The 17,798-nt window shown below is 39.2% G+C and overlaps 1 protein-coding gene across 13 annotated transcripts in view; it reads right to left on the bottom strand.

Moving 5' to 3' along the window:
* BACH2 (BACH transcriptional regulator 2) overlaps positions 1–17,798 on the bottom strand; it is a 327,244-nt gene that overhangs the window by 126,267 nt on the left and 183,179 nt on the right. For 7 of the 13 annotated variants that reach the window (XM_074333302.2, XM_019743260.3, XM_074333304.2 and 4 more), the window contains one exon: positions 16,018–16,166. The exons of 5 other annotated variants lie outside the window; for them this stretch is intronic. The gene's annotated coding sequence lies outside the window, so the exon portion shown is untranslated. Of the gene's footprint in view, positions 1–8,226; positions 8,437–16,017; positions 16,167–17,798 lie in introns of those variants that run through there. One more of the 13 variants, XM_074333307.2, reaches the window with a different exon arrangement.

Here is a 17,798-nt window from a genome sequence, read left to right as displayed (position 1 = left end):
TGATTTAGAGCTGACAGGTGGTACATGCATAATTAAAGATGACCTAACACAGAATGCTCTAATTCCTGGCATATCATCAGACACTTAAACAAAACAATTATCAGTAGGCAATCATTTCTGTCAACAGAGATGGAGATGAAAGATTTCTTCAATTAGGAGGATTCTGCAAGAATGCTGTGTGTGTGTGTGTGTGTGTGTGTGTGTGTGTATAAAATTAATATAAGACCCGGTTTTATTTTACTATAAGACCGGGTATAATATAATATAATATAATATAATATAATATAATACTGGGTCTTATATTAATTTTTGCTCCAAAAGATGCATTACAGCTGATTGTCCAGCTAGGTCTTATTTTCGGGGAAACTGTGTGTGTGTGTGTGTGTATACATACATATATATGCATATATATATATATACATATATATACACACACATATATACATACATGTGTGTATATATATGTATATATATGTGTGTATATATATACATATATATGCATATATATACATATATACACACATATATATACATATATGTGTGTATATATATGTATATATATGTGTGTGTGTATGTATATATATATATATATATATATATATATATATATATATATATATCCATTTGCAAATACTTGAAAATTTTTACTGTTTAACACTAAGTCAGCTCAATGGAACACCTTTGGCCAGTTAAATCATGGTGTTTCCCCTGTCCCCCAACACATACACATGTTTCTTGGAAGGTCACGTTTTAAAAACCAGAATCATCAAATTAGGAACAATTTTGGGGCATTGTCAGAGAACCTGATCCAAGATGACAAGGAAAGCTCTGCATTTTTCTGCCACAGCCCTGCTGGGGTTTGCAAATACACCAAGCCTTCCTTAAAGACTCAAAGCAAAAAAGGATAGGGTTCAAATAAAAGTAGGAAATTCAATTAAAATTTCCCTTCGAAGAAGAATTATTTCCTTCCTATGCTCCACCAATGTCAGAGGACTTAGAGAATTAATATCAAGCTTTAAAACTTCATCTTGGATATTAGTGATTTAAAGGATTTTTTTCGTTTTGAAGAAATAAATGTTATTCAAAAGAAGAGGGGTCTTGGTAAAACAATGGATTTCCCATTTCTGGGAAGAGGGAAGAGGCGTAGCACTTCTTAATAGAGTACTATGTTTTTTATAAATTATAATGCGTGTACTTTACATAAATGGATGCATTTTAGCTTTCCTTAGAACCGAAATTGCTTGAATGTTATAGTGAGACAAGTGATTTTCTTTTCTTTTTTTAAAGGGTGGTTTATACGTTAATGGGCTTTTTGAAGCCCATGTAAAAACTGCCTTCTGTGAGACACAGAACTTCACCACGTTTGTGGTGCATATTTTGCCACTTTTCACAAGAGGTCTTATTGTTTAAATTCTTGGATCCTTATGTCATATGTGAACAAATGACCTATTGTTAATTTGAACATGTCTTTATAGGATCTGTGGTGCTTGTAGAGCTAGCTGGTGTTGTTGTTTGCATTTTTTTCCCTCATCAAATCAGAACAAAAGTGTCTTTTTCAGCAGCACTGGGAACTGGGGAACGCAGCAGTGTGTGGCAGCAGTTGTCGGTTGGAAACACCATAATGACAATGTAAGTAAACTGCTAATGTTAATGGGTTGACTTCTGAAAAGAAAATCAAGGTCTCTAGAAAAGCTTCTTCTACACAGCAGACTTTAAGGTAATGCAAAATAGGAGCACTTAACAGGACAATTAAAGAGTCATCCAGGGACAGCTGGTTAGCTCAGTTGGTTAGAGCGGGTGCTCTTAACAACAAGGTTGTGCGTTCCATCCCCACATGGGCCACTGTGAGCTGTGCCCTCACAACTAGATTGAAACAGCTACTCGACTTGGAGCTGATGGGTCCTGGAAAAACATACTTAAATAAATAAAAGTTTCAGAAAAAAAAAAAAAGGAGTCATCCATTAAGCTCTTAAGGAGGCAGGGCTGCGGCTGGGCAACAGGGCCCAATTCCTTCCAAGATATGTTTTATTTGAAGATGCTCCATTCAGAATATGAAGGGAAAAATACCAGGAGTCTTTGAGGAAAACATAATCAGGTGGAGAGGTGGCGGTGATGGCGGAATCATTAATGGCAGATTCAGCAGGACTCAAAGCTCAAGTTCATTATACATTTCTCCCAACTAAGAGTAGCTTCTGCATGAGTAGGTACAATTCTCCACAGATCTAGTTCTCCTATGGAGTGCCTCCGTTCTCCCTTTCCAATTTTAATGTAAGAAAAGGAAGGGAATACGGTCAGACATGGATAGGTAGGGAGGAACAAAGGAACCGGAATGGAGGAGCATCTTTAGAGGCTGTTAAATTCCTGCCATCAGGATTCAATTCAGAAAAACTCAAAGCTGTAGTTTGTCAGCACCATGCATCACGGAGACAGGACAAAGAAATACGTTGCACGTGTACTACTGTGGCAACAACAAGACACATGCGATTTTCCAATTGAGGTAATGGATAAAAAGAAAATATAAGATATAAGGCACATACTACCATCTAAATGAACACAATTAAAAAGGGGAAAATTCTAGTGAGTTTATTTAGGGAGAGACTCTCATTTCCCACACAGCTAAGAGACCCAGATGTTATGTATAACTCTACTAAATAAAGCAATTCTATAAGCATAGTCTTTGTATGCTATGGAAGGCACTTGGCACTAAGACATTTTACATCATGCACTTTACACTTAGTTATTATTTTAGAATCAACAACATTTTAAAGGTGATGGTACCTTACATAAAACAGAAATATCAACCATGTTATGGTTAACCAAGGTTTCTCCTATTCAGCCCTCAAAACTAGTTTTTCAAGTATCTTGGTTCTACTAAGTTTTATGCTTGGGTGAATAAAATAAGACTGTAGTTATGGCTATAAAATAATAAATTATGATATCCTGATATGAATAGAGCATTATTCTGCAAAGAATAAAAGTTAAATCAAAGATATTATTGTCACTGCTCTCTATTTGTGCCCTCTGTTTCAGAAAGGTCACTCAAAACCTGCCGTTAGGGTCCCCTATAGAGACATCCTGCAGAATGCCATGTGTTCTCCCTGTTAACAGATTATCAGAGATGCTTATCAGGTTTATTTCAGTAAGGACAAAGTGTAACATACTTAAGAAAGTCAGAATGGATGTCGTTTCAAATCTCTATCCATTCGGGAGAGAACATACTTTCTCTCCCGAATGGATAGAGTTAAGAAGTGACCGTGATTAATTCCAAAGCACTTGATATTGGCTTTTTCAAAAACTGGCTTTGGAAGTCAAAACGGACAAAAGTGGCTAGTACGTCTTCAATGGCCTGGGAGGCAGCAGTACAATCAATACTCTGATTTTCTTCTCCTAAAACTTCCCAGAGGTGGAATGACAAACCAACCAAAAAAGATGGCCTCACTTCACTGAGGGGGGATACAAGAAAATAGAAGTGAAAACAAATAGCTTTTCTCCACAAGTTGCACTCTAGGAATCAACTATTCTTAACTTTGAGTTCTTTCACAAAACAAAATATTATGCACTGGTGCAATCTGTTTCCCTCAGGGATGGAAGGTGACGAGAGGAACAAGTGTTAGGGGAGGATTAAAGAAACATATATTCTTATTAAGGCAGGGGTTGAAAGAAAAAAACCAACCTTACAGAGAGGATGATGTTACAACCTAATAATGTATGTTGGATTCTCAGAAAAAGAAAAGAAGGGCAAGCTCGTACTGAACATCTAATATCACCCAGCTACAAATAATAAGAAAGAGAATCCAATATTAACCAGTTTATATAAGTCAACTTACATTTATTCCCTTTGGTCAATTGTAACCTACACCCTAAGTAGACATGATGAGCTTTCACATGTACACGTCTGTGACCTCTGAAAACTAATTAACAAAGGAGAATACCAAATAGCCAGGTATAATAGAAACCAGGGACTTCCATCCCTGCAGCCAGCTGTACTGTAATATCTTCCACTTGGTGCTGACAGCCTTCTCGTCCCTCCTCTCATTCCGACACAATGCCTTCAGGTCTGTCTTAAGTAATGTAATTTACTGGAGTGGAATTCCCTCGGTACCCCATGCAGCCCTTGGTGACAGTAACATTTATACTCCACAGTGTCCTGGCCTGACACTGATACATACCAACCTTCATCCTTCACTCACAGCAGAGTGTGCAATCTCACCTTCCGCTGTGCCCTTCTGTGGTGTGCATGGACAGATTTACTCCATTCAGCCCTAATTACAAAACTTGGCTGAAATATTCTCATTAGATTTATATTTCTCCCTCTAAATGTCAATCTTATTGAAAATTCCTATTTTCCCGAGGATTCATCCATTAGCAATAAACTCTAAAGCATTCCATGACTGAAAGCATTCAGCCAGCCATGCGGACATGCACTTATATCATTAGAGTCAATCTCCATTGCAAATGCTTCAACCAGCATAATGAGGCTGGCCCAGCGGTACTCTCCAACTGCACGTGAAGGACAGGCTAAAACTGGTCCTCATGTAGGAAAACGCACGCAGTATGTTCAGTGGGATGAATCTCAGAATCTCTGTCATTCCTCAGGAAGGTGTGGGAGGGGATCACAGCCAGAGCCGAATTTATCACCTTCTTTTGCCTGTGGTTTTTTTTATAGAAACTTCAGTCTGTGGCAAAGGGCAAGAAAGCAGGCAAAGATAACGGGGAATATATGTGTTCATGGAGGGGCTGGAAGTTGGATCTGCAATACTTGGAACTTTGTTAGTCACCTAGAATGATGTGCTCTGCCTGAAAAGCATTCTTGCATTTCAGTCAACAGGAAAACAGAACAGAACAAAACAAAACAAACAAAGAAAAACGTAAAAGGAAAATGCAGCACTGTCTGGATACACTGAAAGAATCTGGATACCCTTCTAATAAAAGACTGATCTGACTAGCAGAGCTGACTTGCGAAGGGTCTCCACCCAGACTGATGGGTCCCAATAGTAAATACTCAGACACCCTGATGATGATGTCATTGTACCAGTTACGAGTCAGAAGTTGTATCTGTGATTGGGATGTCAGGATAGACTACGAAAAGGAAAATTTGGAGAGAAATTAAAAAAAACCACACCAAAGCAACAACAAAAAATCCCAGCAACATATCTCCATTGATAAAACCAAGCCATCACTGTTGCAGATCTGTACTGTGTTTTAATTCCTTGGCTTATTGGTGTCATTTATCACTTCTTGTCAGATCCCAGGTGAGGCAAAGTCAAGGTGCAGTCATAATTTCTTTTTTAATTTAATAAACGAAGAAACTGCATCGCAGGAAGGTCATGGAGGAGGATGAAGGAAGAGTCTGATGTGAACTCTTAGCATCTAATTCTAAACGTTAACCAAAAAGGTAAGTGATCCCAGCAACTATGACTTTATTCTGAAACATACAACATATTTACTTTTTAATGGAAAATTTTGGTGGGCAGAAAAAGACTCCTAGAAGGGCAGGCATATATGAGATTAAACATAAAATAATTTGCGAGACATAATAAAAAGTACAAGAAACAATGATTGTTTGCTGCTGGTCAGCATTTGGTCATCTATAGGGTTGATCAGTAACCAGAATTATAACAGATGCAGTATTTCCTGTAGGGAATTATACCACCATGGAAGCTAATTGCTCCTGAAGTTTCACCCATTCCCACCTGACATATTTAAAACCTTCCTTGGTTACCACATTGGTGTGCTCTTCTTCATAATGTACCTCAGCAGGTATCACACTGAACAGGTACAGATGTTAGAATGGAAATATCCATGTTTAAATCAAAGACAGTGAGAAGGTAAAAATAACTGAGCACGTTCAACAGAGCACTAATCTTAAAAGAGGGGCTTACGTTGTGCTAAGTTAATGGCCACATGAAAAAACAACCCTCCATATAGCACCCAACTGCTCTGTGAATGACCTGTAGCCTTCTGACTGAGGAACAACAAACAAGAGGCTGATCCTGTGTCCATTTAATTCCAAAATCTGTACTCCAAGCATATAGGGGAACCTCCCAAACGCCCTGAAATTCTCCAACACGTTCTTCTGATGCAACAGCAAGAATAAGAATACCACCACCATCATTCTATTGCGTGCTGGCTTTGTGCTTCATGCATATATCTATCTCATGTAATCCTCACAACCATCCTGTGAGGCAGGTACTATTCTGGTTCCCGTTTTCCAATAAAGACATCCAGGCCTAGGAGAGGTTAAATAAACAGATGGGGTCAACAGGTAGCTAAGCTAAGACTTTATCTGAGTCTTTTTCTCCCAAAGCTCTTGTCTAACATTAACGACCATGCCTCACTGTCTGCTGTAGTTGGAGACACCAAAAGGGACACGTGATTTGCAGTTTTCCATTTCTAGAGGGTTCTAGCATGACTGCCCTCTTGACTCATCTTATTTCACAAATTCGATCAAACTGAAAGGCTCAAAAAGAACACTTGCAGACATTCTCATTCTTTGGAAATGCTGGAGCCATGCAGCCAGTGGACTGAGGACAGCATCGTCACCGGGATCGCGAAGGTACAACCTTTCCTGGGAATGCTGACACCGTCTCTCTCTGGTGTTTCTGCGAGCCACAAACTGACACGTTACCGCTGAGCTGTGGTTGCAGCAGACTCAGCAGTCAGACGAAGAAGAGTATTTACTTGGTTAACTGTCCCTCCAACATTTGTGTTCAGAGGACATCCCAGGGCATGCAGGCGCTCCGTGTCCCCCCTTCTCCACCACCCCATCCCGACACAAACAAAAGAGTTTTCCAATCTCTTGGCAACACCACTAAGAACTTTCCCTCGCTGTTCTGAGTACAAGAAAACTTTCTAACAATGAGCCAAGAAGACGGATGTTATAAAACAGCATTTCAAACAACACAATTACTTTGTAAAAAAAGATTCAAGGAGTCTATCACATTTTTCCAGCTTTCCATTGACACAATTTGTGTATGTATGAGTTGGGTCTTTCTTCCTTCAGAAGGGGAAAATGCTGATAAACTATCACATGTAGACACACTGCGCAAAAACCTGGCTGCCTTTTGCTACTTCAACAGAGACACACTTATTTCCCAGAGCACCACTTACCAGACAGATGCAAAGATGTGGGCAAGCCAGTCATCAGAATTAACAGAGTGATTGTGCTTGCACTACATATTCTGATTTGTATGAATCTTATTTTTAGCCATGTACAAAGGGCAATAAATGGAAAATCTTATTCTAACCGCTACTTTTTCTGGGCCACCCACACTGCTCCACCTACCGTACAAGTTCACAAATGTAAAAAAAACCCAACCCAGGTTCGTCCTAACAAGGGATGCAAAGTGGCTAAAATCTGTGACATTTTTTCCAGTTAGTGTTTGTACTTTCATTCTTTTTCTGTATCAGGACTTTCAGGGAAAACAACGTTGACTTATCTTTGGGCATTTTCAAAGACTCCACAGTTGGTATGTCATTCAGCGCACAGGCGAGCATGACCCACGCGGCACTGACACCCTGCTGCAAGCCACATGTCAACCAACTTTCAGCAAAGACATACCCCAAAACATTTCTGTACAGTCAGGAAGACGATAACCTACAACCTTTTGTTTTGAAACAATGACAGTGTTTGGAAAGTTCTTCAAATGAACAAAAGTGCTATCAGGAACACAAACATTCTAAAACAGCAGGCTGTCAGGACTGACATTGCCAGTGTTGGGTCAGTATCATTGTCCTAAATCTGCTTTGAGCCTGCTGTGCTGGAATGCTCACCGAGGCACAGTACCGTTTGCCTTCGCTGGCCCACCAAGGCCAGCACTTCCTTCCCTTTTGAGCATTTCTCCCTGTCTGCTTTCGCCACAGGCACACCCGCAGCCTGCAGCTTACCCAGCATTAACTCACACATGGCTATCGCTGCCAAGTGAAGCAGCTGATAGCGACAGACAAGCACCTTGAGAACAAATAAGAAAAAAAAAAAATGAGGAAGATGTTTTCCAGGGGCACAGAGAGGATCGGGATGAGTCTATTTTTGATCACTATCTCTTTAGACTTTTAATGGAAAGGTAAGTTATTAAGGTCCCAGGGTACCAATTAAAATGCCTGTTCCTCTGAGCCCTCTGCAAAACACAACAGCAAACACATGCAGGTAGTGATTAATATTTAAAAGTCAGCTCAACAAAATAATTAAGACACAAAAGGAGTCAGCTCCGAGAAAGGCATCTTTACCTGTGTGCTTGCTCATTATCCAGAAACTAGAGGAAACGTTCTGTCATCCTCTGGTAGTTAACACACGCCCTGCAGAGCTGACACCTTCTTCCGATAACGCTGAGTACTATAGCCGCGCTGATGAGATGGATCAGAAAGTCTTTTTCGGATTATAGTCCACTGTCGTCAGAACTTCTGACGAGTGTTGTAAAAACATGGGTAATTAAGTGTTACGAAAAAGTGGGTCATACACCACTGAGATACAACCACACCGCCCCCAAACTAAACTCCAAATGAGTGTGCTGTGACAAGGTGGGAGGGGTCTGAACACAGCGAAAGCAAAACTTTTATGTGGTGAGGAGCATTTTAGTTTTCACTGGTTTAGGTTAGAGAAAGTTAATTTCAATGTCAACTACAACCCAACTAACTTTTAGCGTGTTCTTGAAATTTTATGACAAATGCTGGCTGTTAATGTAATGGGAAATTCAGATACAATGTCATAAACAGTCCAAGAGACAGTCTCAGTCTTAGGTGACATGCGTATCACCGAAGAACGGACGCCGTGACTCAGTGAACCAAGGCAATCAAATCGAAACTGAAGACAAAGAACCAAATTTTCATTATCTGTATTGGCATATCCTTCTCCAAGGGAGGATCAAAGCACTGTATACCACTTCCCCACACCTGTGCCCAACCTGGGCATTCAACACAACTGTGGATAGTTATCAAAGCACCCTTCGACTGCTGTAGAAAAGGCAAACTGTAGTTATCTGACTTGAGTATATTCATTCATCTGTCACTCAAGAGACACAGAAATATTAATTAATTCAAGTCAATTCTAGCTGAGTCCCTATGTTACACAAGGACGCAAAGGAAGTGAAGGGATGCAGAGAAGAACCTAGAAGAGCCTGCTGTCAAAGAACCTAAGTCTCGTACGGAAGATGATAAGACCTAATAATACCCAAAGCCAAATACAGATAATTTTTTGAAACAAAATTTCTTCTAGCATCTGCTTACTACATACTTCCTATTTTACTGGCATAAGGTTTGTGGAGGACATTCTTACAACATTTCTCAAGTGAATCCTTTGACAATTCCCTTAATGTTCACCTGGGTTTTCTCTCTCTCTCTCTCTCTTTCTTTCTTTCTTGCTCAAAGCCCTTCCTAACCTTGGCTAAGTGTTAGGATTCGCCCTGATCCAAAGTCCTAGCACTCTCCAAAGGGAAGTACAGACATATCAGCACAACCCAAGGAACACCAGGAATTTGCAGAGAAGCTTCTTTGGAAGGGGATAAAGGATGCAAAGGTGGAGGAAAACTCTCTGGTTCACAGCACACGAAGTGGGCATAATTAAATCTCATGTTGTTACCATCAAGTATAAAATTAGAATTTTATTGGAGTCATTATTGTTTGAATTATAGATGGGGAATGAGGGAATCTGGCTAATCAACCTTTTCCATTTCTGCCAAATTGTCTTATAGTATATTGATTATGAATTTTTAAATAACTAGAATGCCATCAGTTGACCTAACACTAAGACCATCTTGTATAAGTGAATCTTTTTTTTATAATTCCAGAGGTCCACTGGGATCTTACAGGGCCGCTCAGTAATCATTTTTTTATTGACAGAATGTAGGGACCAGTTAATAGCAATTTCTAGTTGATAAAGATACTGGTGAGTCCACACAGGTATCTGTTCTTACGAGATTGGATTAATGTAATTTGAAGGGAGAAAAATAAGCAACCAGGAGATTATTGTCCTAGAAAATGACAGCTAAAGATATGATTTCTAAACTCCACTAAGCTGTGGGATGTGATTAGTCCCGAGTAAAACAGGTCATTTTGTTCAACATCTTTTCTTTATCACATTGATGAGATGCTACAGGAACTTAACTCTTGTTTGTATCAATTAGCCTGTGGTAAAACTGATTTCATTATATGTAGTTTTGCTTAAAGTCACAGAACCTATCGACGGCATTAGTTGAGCACTTAATATACTGCTTGTACATTGGAATTAGTTGATCAATCAAAAAAAGTCTGGAAAAATACACAAAAGAATGAGTCAACAGGTAGGTTGTACCTGGGTAACTGGATTACAGGTAATTAATTTTCTTCTTTATTCTACTCTATTGTATTATATTATAAATTACGTACAGCAAACATGTATTGCTTTTACAATCAGGAAAATAAAGGTACTTCTGTTTTGATAAAAGGAAATAATTTCTTATTGTCTGATTCTCTTCTTTCTAATAATTAGGAACACTTGCTACATAAGACTCAGTATAATAATCTGCCCGGATGACAAATCAGGCATGAAATACAGCAAAAATCTGCTCGAAACAATAGATTATATCTCCTAGGTAAGTACTATGAGGACTCTAAAATCCTGTTACACTGCAGAGCTTTGCAAATACTGTTTGGGAGCAGAAGAGCAGAAACCGTCTTTCTCGTGATCCAGGGTCCGCGCACGCTCCCGCAGCACCCAAGCTCCAGGAACCTGGGTCCTCACAGGAGCAACTTAACAGGGGAGTCCTTGGAAGCCAGTGGTGCCATCCCCTGGGATGAGCACCAGCTCAGAGAGAGTTGTTACTGTGCTAGTGACAAGTGCATCCAAAAAGGAGCACACATGCAACTTCTAAAAGACAACAAGACTGGAAACTGTTAAAGTTGATAAACTATTTGTGCTACAACTGATACACCTGGTAAGCAGCTTTATAACATGTGTGGCTGAGTTTGTCTGGAGACTCCACAAGGATTACCATTTGAAATTTTTGCTTTATATATGCATGCATAGTATCATACCATACATCATCCCTATCTGTACAATTAGTGTACACGCAGATAAAAAAATTAATTATGATGATGCCTTGAGCAGAACGTAATTGTGAAACTGAATGTTTCAAATAATCGTATCATATATTCTAAAACCAAAACAAAACAAAAAACAATAGAATTAGCTTCAAAACTATGCCAATGGTTCCCCAATGACTATAGGAGCTAAATATGTATGTTTATGAAAATTATTTTATATGTCACTTTTAATGTCACAAATATCACAGCTTTTAGAGTGCTTCCAAACACACTAAACAGAATAAACATAAACAAATTTAAACTCTGGCACTGGAAAGGTGGTAAAAGCCAAAACTTGTACAGAATAAAAATGAATGGTATATTTTTCTATCATAAGTCAACATTTTGATTATTATTAAGGCATGAAAATAAGTGCAATAATACCTCAGTGAACACTCCTATTTGAGTACAAGAATATTTTTTGTTTGTTTGTTTCAATGTTCTGTTTAATTGACAGACAGCTGGAAAATGCTTTTTGTTGAAAATCTTTCCAAAGCAATGTCTTTTCCTAATTATAAAACATTTAGCTATTCTAAATGATTCAGCAGGTCAGTGTCATCAGCTGCAAATATCCTCCTGGGTACAGTTATTCTCCACGTTTACTAAGCCAAAGCTATCTTGTTTTCTGAAGCTTTATCTCTGAAAAAGGGAAGTGGGATGTATGCAGTAGGGTGGGGTGTGCTGGAGGGGGTGGGGTAAGGGTGGGGGTGGGTAAGTAGGAGGGTTGTCAATTCAGGGTTCTGTTTAGTTGGGTTCCAGGTCGCTAAGCCACCACTAAACATGAATTCAGTGTCTGGAACCAGGTACATGTGACTCCCAGGAAATATGTGAGCCTTAAGGAGAGCCCCCAAGGGGCTCTCTTTATTGGTATTCTCCACTTGATGTCATTCTATCTGGGTGGCTGTTGGTTTGCTGTTCTTCTCTAGGAGAAACCAGTGTCAGTGTGTCCATCCAAAAATTATGGTCTCCAAACTCAGGGGGCTGAACTAATTTTGATTAGATTCTACGTCCATGTTGTTTCAACTCAAGCCTAGGATGCCAAAGGCTTCATGTGGACCCCAAGAAGGAACAAGCGCTTAGTTTGCTCTTAGACTTGCTGACCTGGATTTTCTTTTCTATAAAAATCTTTAGTTTCAATTTTTTAATATCTTAGCAGCTCCCTATGGTAACTGACTCCTAATCTTTGTTGCTCTGCTCTATTCTCCATCACCTAAATAAAGAGCATGGAGAGTTTATTTCTAAGCAGGTTTGGAAAGGGACTGATTTTTATATATATATATTTGTGTATCTTAATTTTGATGACTTTATTTTGCCTCTTTTTTTGGTTATACCTTTTCCTTAAGCCAAATCCATACATACATACATACATACTGTGTTTCCCCAAAAATAAGACCTAGCTGGACAATCAGTTCTAATGCATCTTTTGGAGCAAAAATTAATATAAGACCCAGGCCAGCTCTCTAGAAACATAGAGTAAAAAAAGCAAAATCCCCAAAATGTAGTGTTCGAATGGACTACCTTACTGGGTTCAATACTGCATATTTCTCACAGGACTGCAGGTCACTCACTACATTGTTCTGTGATTTATGGGTATGGTAATATCCAATACTACAGAGATTTGGTGATGAGGCGATAAATTACATTTCCCTGGGAGTATGTAAAACAGGTATTATAATAATTTGAGGCCCTGTTGCAGGAGAACTATTTGCTATTAATTTTCTTTCCAAGTTTTCATTTTTTACTAGGCTTCAGTCTGGTTGCTGTTTCAGTCTCCATCTCCATCGATCTGTTCCGTGCCTACGCACACAGCTCCATAACCCTGAGCATGCTGGTGCACCGGGTATGCACACGTTTATGAGCACACACTTCTGAGAAGCTGGAGCACAGATGGGTGCACCTTCCCTCCATCACCGTGAAACAGCTTTCCTATAGGTGTAGCGGGCATTTTGGTCAAGATTACAGTTGTTTATGGCAAATTTCCCGGGTAGTTTCTGACAAATGTGTCCTTACCCCGATAGGAAACCTATTCTTAAGACTGAATCAGAACATTCTGCAGATCCCTCACCCTTGCCCAAAAGCATGCCAGGGAAAGTTTCCAGGCTGGGGGAGGTCTGAGGGACAGACGTGGCCATCCATTCCTACTCCCCCCTCACAGAATGTAACGTCCCTGTCAAGCACTAGTTGGTTATTCTGCACAGTATTCCTGGAAGGAAAGTGAGCTCTCACATGCAGTTTTTTTTTTTTTAATTGTGGTAAAGTATACAAAACAACATTCACCATTTTGGCAGTTTTTAAGTGTACATTTCAGTGGCATTAAGTACATGCACATTGTTGTGCAACCATCACCACCATCCATCTCCAGAACGTTTTCATCTTCCCAAAGTGAACTCTGTACCCATTACACACTAACGTCCCATCCCTCTCTCATCCCAGCCCCTGGCAACCATCATTCTACTTTCTCACTATAAATGTGACTATGCTAGGAACCTCATAGATGTGGGACTGTACAGGATTTATCCTTTTGTGTCTGGCGCATTTCACTTAGTATCTTCAAGGTTCACCCATGTTGTATTATGTCAGGATTTCATCTTTTTAAGGCTACATAATATTACATCGTCTGTACATACCACATTTTCTGTATCCATTCATCTGTTGATAGACATGTGGGTTGTTCCACCTTTTGACTATTGTGAATAATGCTGCTATGAACATGGGTGTACAAATATCTGTTCCAGTCCCTGCTTCTACCTACTTCTAGGTATATACCCAGAAGTGGAATGGCTGGGTCATGTGGTATTTCTACGTTTAATTTTTTGAGGAATTATTATACTACTTGGTATTCAGTTCTTTTTTCCATTTATTAATAAACTTTGTTTCAGTGCAGTTTTAGGTTCACAGCAACAATGAGGGGAAACCACAGATGGTTCCCATATGCCCCTCATCCCCACACGTGCAAGGTATTGTATAGAGTTGCCCTAAGCACTAGGTAACCTGAGCGCTTCTCCTGACGGGACAGGGAGTGATGCAGACAGGCTGAGCCAGGTCAGCAGGAGCTTAAAGCCCCGATTACCTGAGGCGTCACAGAAGCCTTCTTCCCTCTCAAGCCTGTGGCTTGGAAACTGATTGAAATAAAAGGTCATCCTACAGAAACACCTGATGTGTGAATGTGGATATTCACATATGCCAAAGCAGGAGGAAGATTAAGAAGCATTTGATCCAGCCCACTTCTTTCACTTCATGGTAAAGGTGTTTAATAAACTGAAGACCTTCCTTCCAAAAATGTTGTGCAGAATAACTAATTAGTGCTTGACAGAGATGTTTTAGTTTGTGAGGGTGGAGTGACACTAGATAATTACACCACTCACAATTCTGTCAGCCCTAACACCAGCCCTGTTACCCTCTGGGAAGCCCCCAGAAGACAGCTCTGGATCAATTCTTTATAGAACTCTTTCACCACCTATCACTTTTTTTGGGGTCTTATTTTTCTGATTTTGTTATTTTTATTTTAAACACATGCCCTTAAATCTATCTCCAGGATTTCAGGCTCTGCTAATGTTTAGGGACTAGATATGCTCCTTCATTACATATCTCCTTAGGAACTGCTTTATTAACACTGATTATTCTCAACTCTAGAGAGTTATAATAAAAACACTGTAAGTCCTACGTGCTCCTTTGAATGATAACATTTACCACATCCAAGTAAAATGTTAAACATCACAGTGCTGATCCACAGATTCAAAATGCCCAAAAGGCCCTCACACCTCTTCTGGACAGTATCACTCATACTATTTTTACACTCACATTGACTCAATGAAATAAAAGGGGAAGCAAAGTTGTTTAAAACTCCTGCAATGAAAGCTTAGAAATATACAAAATGCATATATATTCACAGGCACATATGTACATTTACATGAATGCTCACATATACCCAAGTGTGTATTTTTTGAGCCAAACTCTTCTAGTTTTTCTCCATTAACATGGAATAAATTATTCTTGTCCTCAGCAGAGAGGTAAGTGGCTTGCGCCAAAGCTAAAACAACAGCATGGTGATCGTCAGATTATGTCAGTCCTGACACCTTAAAACCCTACAAAAACCTGGATTTGCTGACTGGGTCTATTTATTAGAAGTGCCTCCCTTCCCACGTGGGTTCTGTAGAATCCAGTCACACTTAAGTATATGAGGGGTCATGTAATGATTCACTTTGAAAGGGAGCAATATATTTCCCACCCTGAGAAAACAAAGACTTTCCCCTTTTGAGTATATCTAAAAGTACCATGAACACACTTGCAAAAAATGTGTAATTGTCACTTGATCCTAATAACAGCGCCATTAGTCATCCCTGTTGAAAACCAAGGGCAGTGAATGACTGGGGCTAGTGACTCGGGAGCAAAGCTGACAGAAGAATGATACCTACCAGGCTGGACTTTCACACGTGACGGTGCTGAGAGGACCTTAAACTTCTCTTTTCTGAGAGATCCGCCGATGTATTAAGTGAAGCACTAAATATCTTAATTTAGTGCTGTTTAATACTGAATATTGAATACATTTGTTTACTTTTAACATTGCTCCTTTCAGTCACCCTTGAGCTAAAGCAGCGATGCCCAAAGTAGAATCCGTGGGTCAACTCTATCAGCGTCCCCTGGACACTTGTTGGAAAAGCCAATTCCCAGCCGATCCCAGATGTACTGACTTAGAAATTCTGGGCGTGAGGCTCAGCAAGCTTTTATTTTGACAAGCCCTCCATATGATTCTGATGCAAGCTCAAGTTTCAAGAACCACCGAGTTAACAGACAGCACTAATATGCTAAATCTAACCCCAGCAACCTTCCTCGATTATAATTCTCAAGATATTTTGTTAAAAGAAAAGTCATTCATGTGTGTTTAGACTATTTGTTATTATCACCTAAGAAAATTCTTACCATTGTTTAGTTTGAGAAAAAAAAACCTCAATCAAAACTTACATGTAATTTTTCCAGGTCCTGTGCTGGCTTCGAGTCTTAGGATACAGGGAACTGGGTGAAGGGAGAGATGAGAAGGCTACAGCAATCCATTCAGACATGGACCCCAAAGCTTTGCGGGGCACCCTTGGGACAGGTTAGTGAGTGTCCACCTGATTGGGGAGGAAGAGTTGTCCATTAGCAGAGTAAACCTTGCATGTTAACATGTCCCCTTCCCTCCTACTGTCCTGCTGCCCCTGCCCCCTACTTTTATGACCTCAAAACTCACTGTGCCTCTTGACCTGTTCACATAAGCAGAACATGATAAAACAGTCCATAGTATTAATGCTTAGTCTCAACCCCAATGGAAACCCTATCTGTATCTCCTGTAGGTGAGCTTCCCTCACGGGTGCTCTCCTGAACCCCAAAGCAGCTTGGAGACAGGTCAATGTTCAATCAGTCTCTCCTTCTCTATTCCATCTCATGCACGTTGTCTTTCAACAAATTGGACCACCTTGGTTTAAAAGACACAAACAGCGGTCGTAGCAAGATAACACAGGAAGTAAATGATAAATTCGAGAATTCTGACTGAAATGAGATGATTCTCTGATGTCTCAATTATGTTTATTTTAAACTAATAATACACACTTTTGTCTGATGCTGAATTAACACATGCCTACTGTAGAACATTTGGGAAATATGGAAAAGTATAAAGATCAACTGTAACTTTCACTCTGATACATCACTAATTATATTTTGTTGGTTAGGTCCATAACCTCTCAACTGAAATTTTCTGGGCCAGATACATTTCAGAATTCTGAATTGTTTGGATTTTAGATAGTATGACGGTACAACTACCATTTTCCACGTAATATACCCCATCAGAGACTAGAGCAGCACTCCATAAACACATTAAATATTTCTGCAACAAAACCGATGCATATTCTTATTAAGTCAGATAAAATAGAGCCTCACATTAGTTCAGGTCAGGATTATCTATCAATGATGTTACAAAAAACAAAACAAAACAAACAAACAAAAAAACTGTCGATTTTTGAAAACTTTGGGATTCAGAGTTGGGGATAAGGGATTATGGACCAGTATTCTCTTTTCATAAACAAAAATACTCAGAGTTTTGTTTCTACTTTTTAATTCAATATTATATGAATGTGAGCACTTTCACAAGTTAGTAAACATTTTTCAAAGACACGCTTTTCAATGTCTATGTAATATTACACACCACAGAAAAGGGTTTTATTTATTTATTTTTTTAGCTATTTTTGTAATATTTGGAATTTACATATTCTTTTCTTTTTTTGTTTGTTTGCTTGTTACTGCAAATAACACTTTGAGGGATATAACTGAATGTCAGATTGTCTGAATTTCTGACTATTTTCTGAGGTAGATTCCTAGAAAAGGAATTATTGGGTCAAATGCTGTGAACTTTAAAGGTCTTGAAGACTTTCCAGAAAAGCTGTGATAATTTAAACTCCTGCTACAGCATGAATGTTGGTTAATTTGTTTAATTGCCTACTTTATCATAGGCACAGAAAAAAATACACTTGCACCTCATACATCTGAACATAAGTTCTAATCCGTGACAACCATACTTAAGATTTTATTTTTGTTTTTCTTACACAGAAGATAGTGAACAGCTGACTATTTTTCACATAACAAGACAGAGATGAGATTAATGTAGTTTAGCATCAAATTGGACCTCATCAGACCAGACTGAGCCAGATCTGGGCAATGCAGAAGTTGCCACTTGTCAATGGGTGTCTTCACTTGGAAAAGAGTTATAAAGG

The sequence above is a fragment of the Rhinolophus sinicus genome, chromosome 2 (assembly GCF_057876585.1).
Source record: "Rhinolophus sinicus isolate RSI-liver-muscle chromosome 2, RSI-T2T, whole genome shotgun sequence".
Lineage (NCBI taxonomy): Eukaryota > Metazoa > Chordata > Mammalia > Chiroptera > Rhinolophidae > Rhinolophus > Rhinolophus sinicus.
The sequence above is the reverse complement of the archived record's forward strand: the minus strand, read 5'-3'. Positions and strand labels throughout refer to the sequence as shown.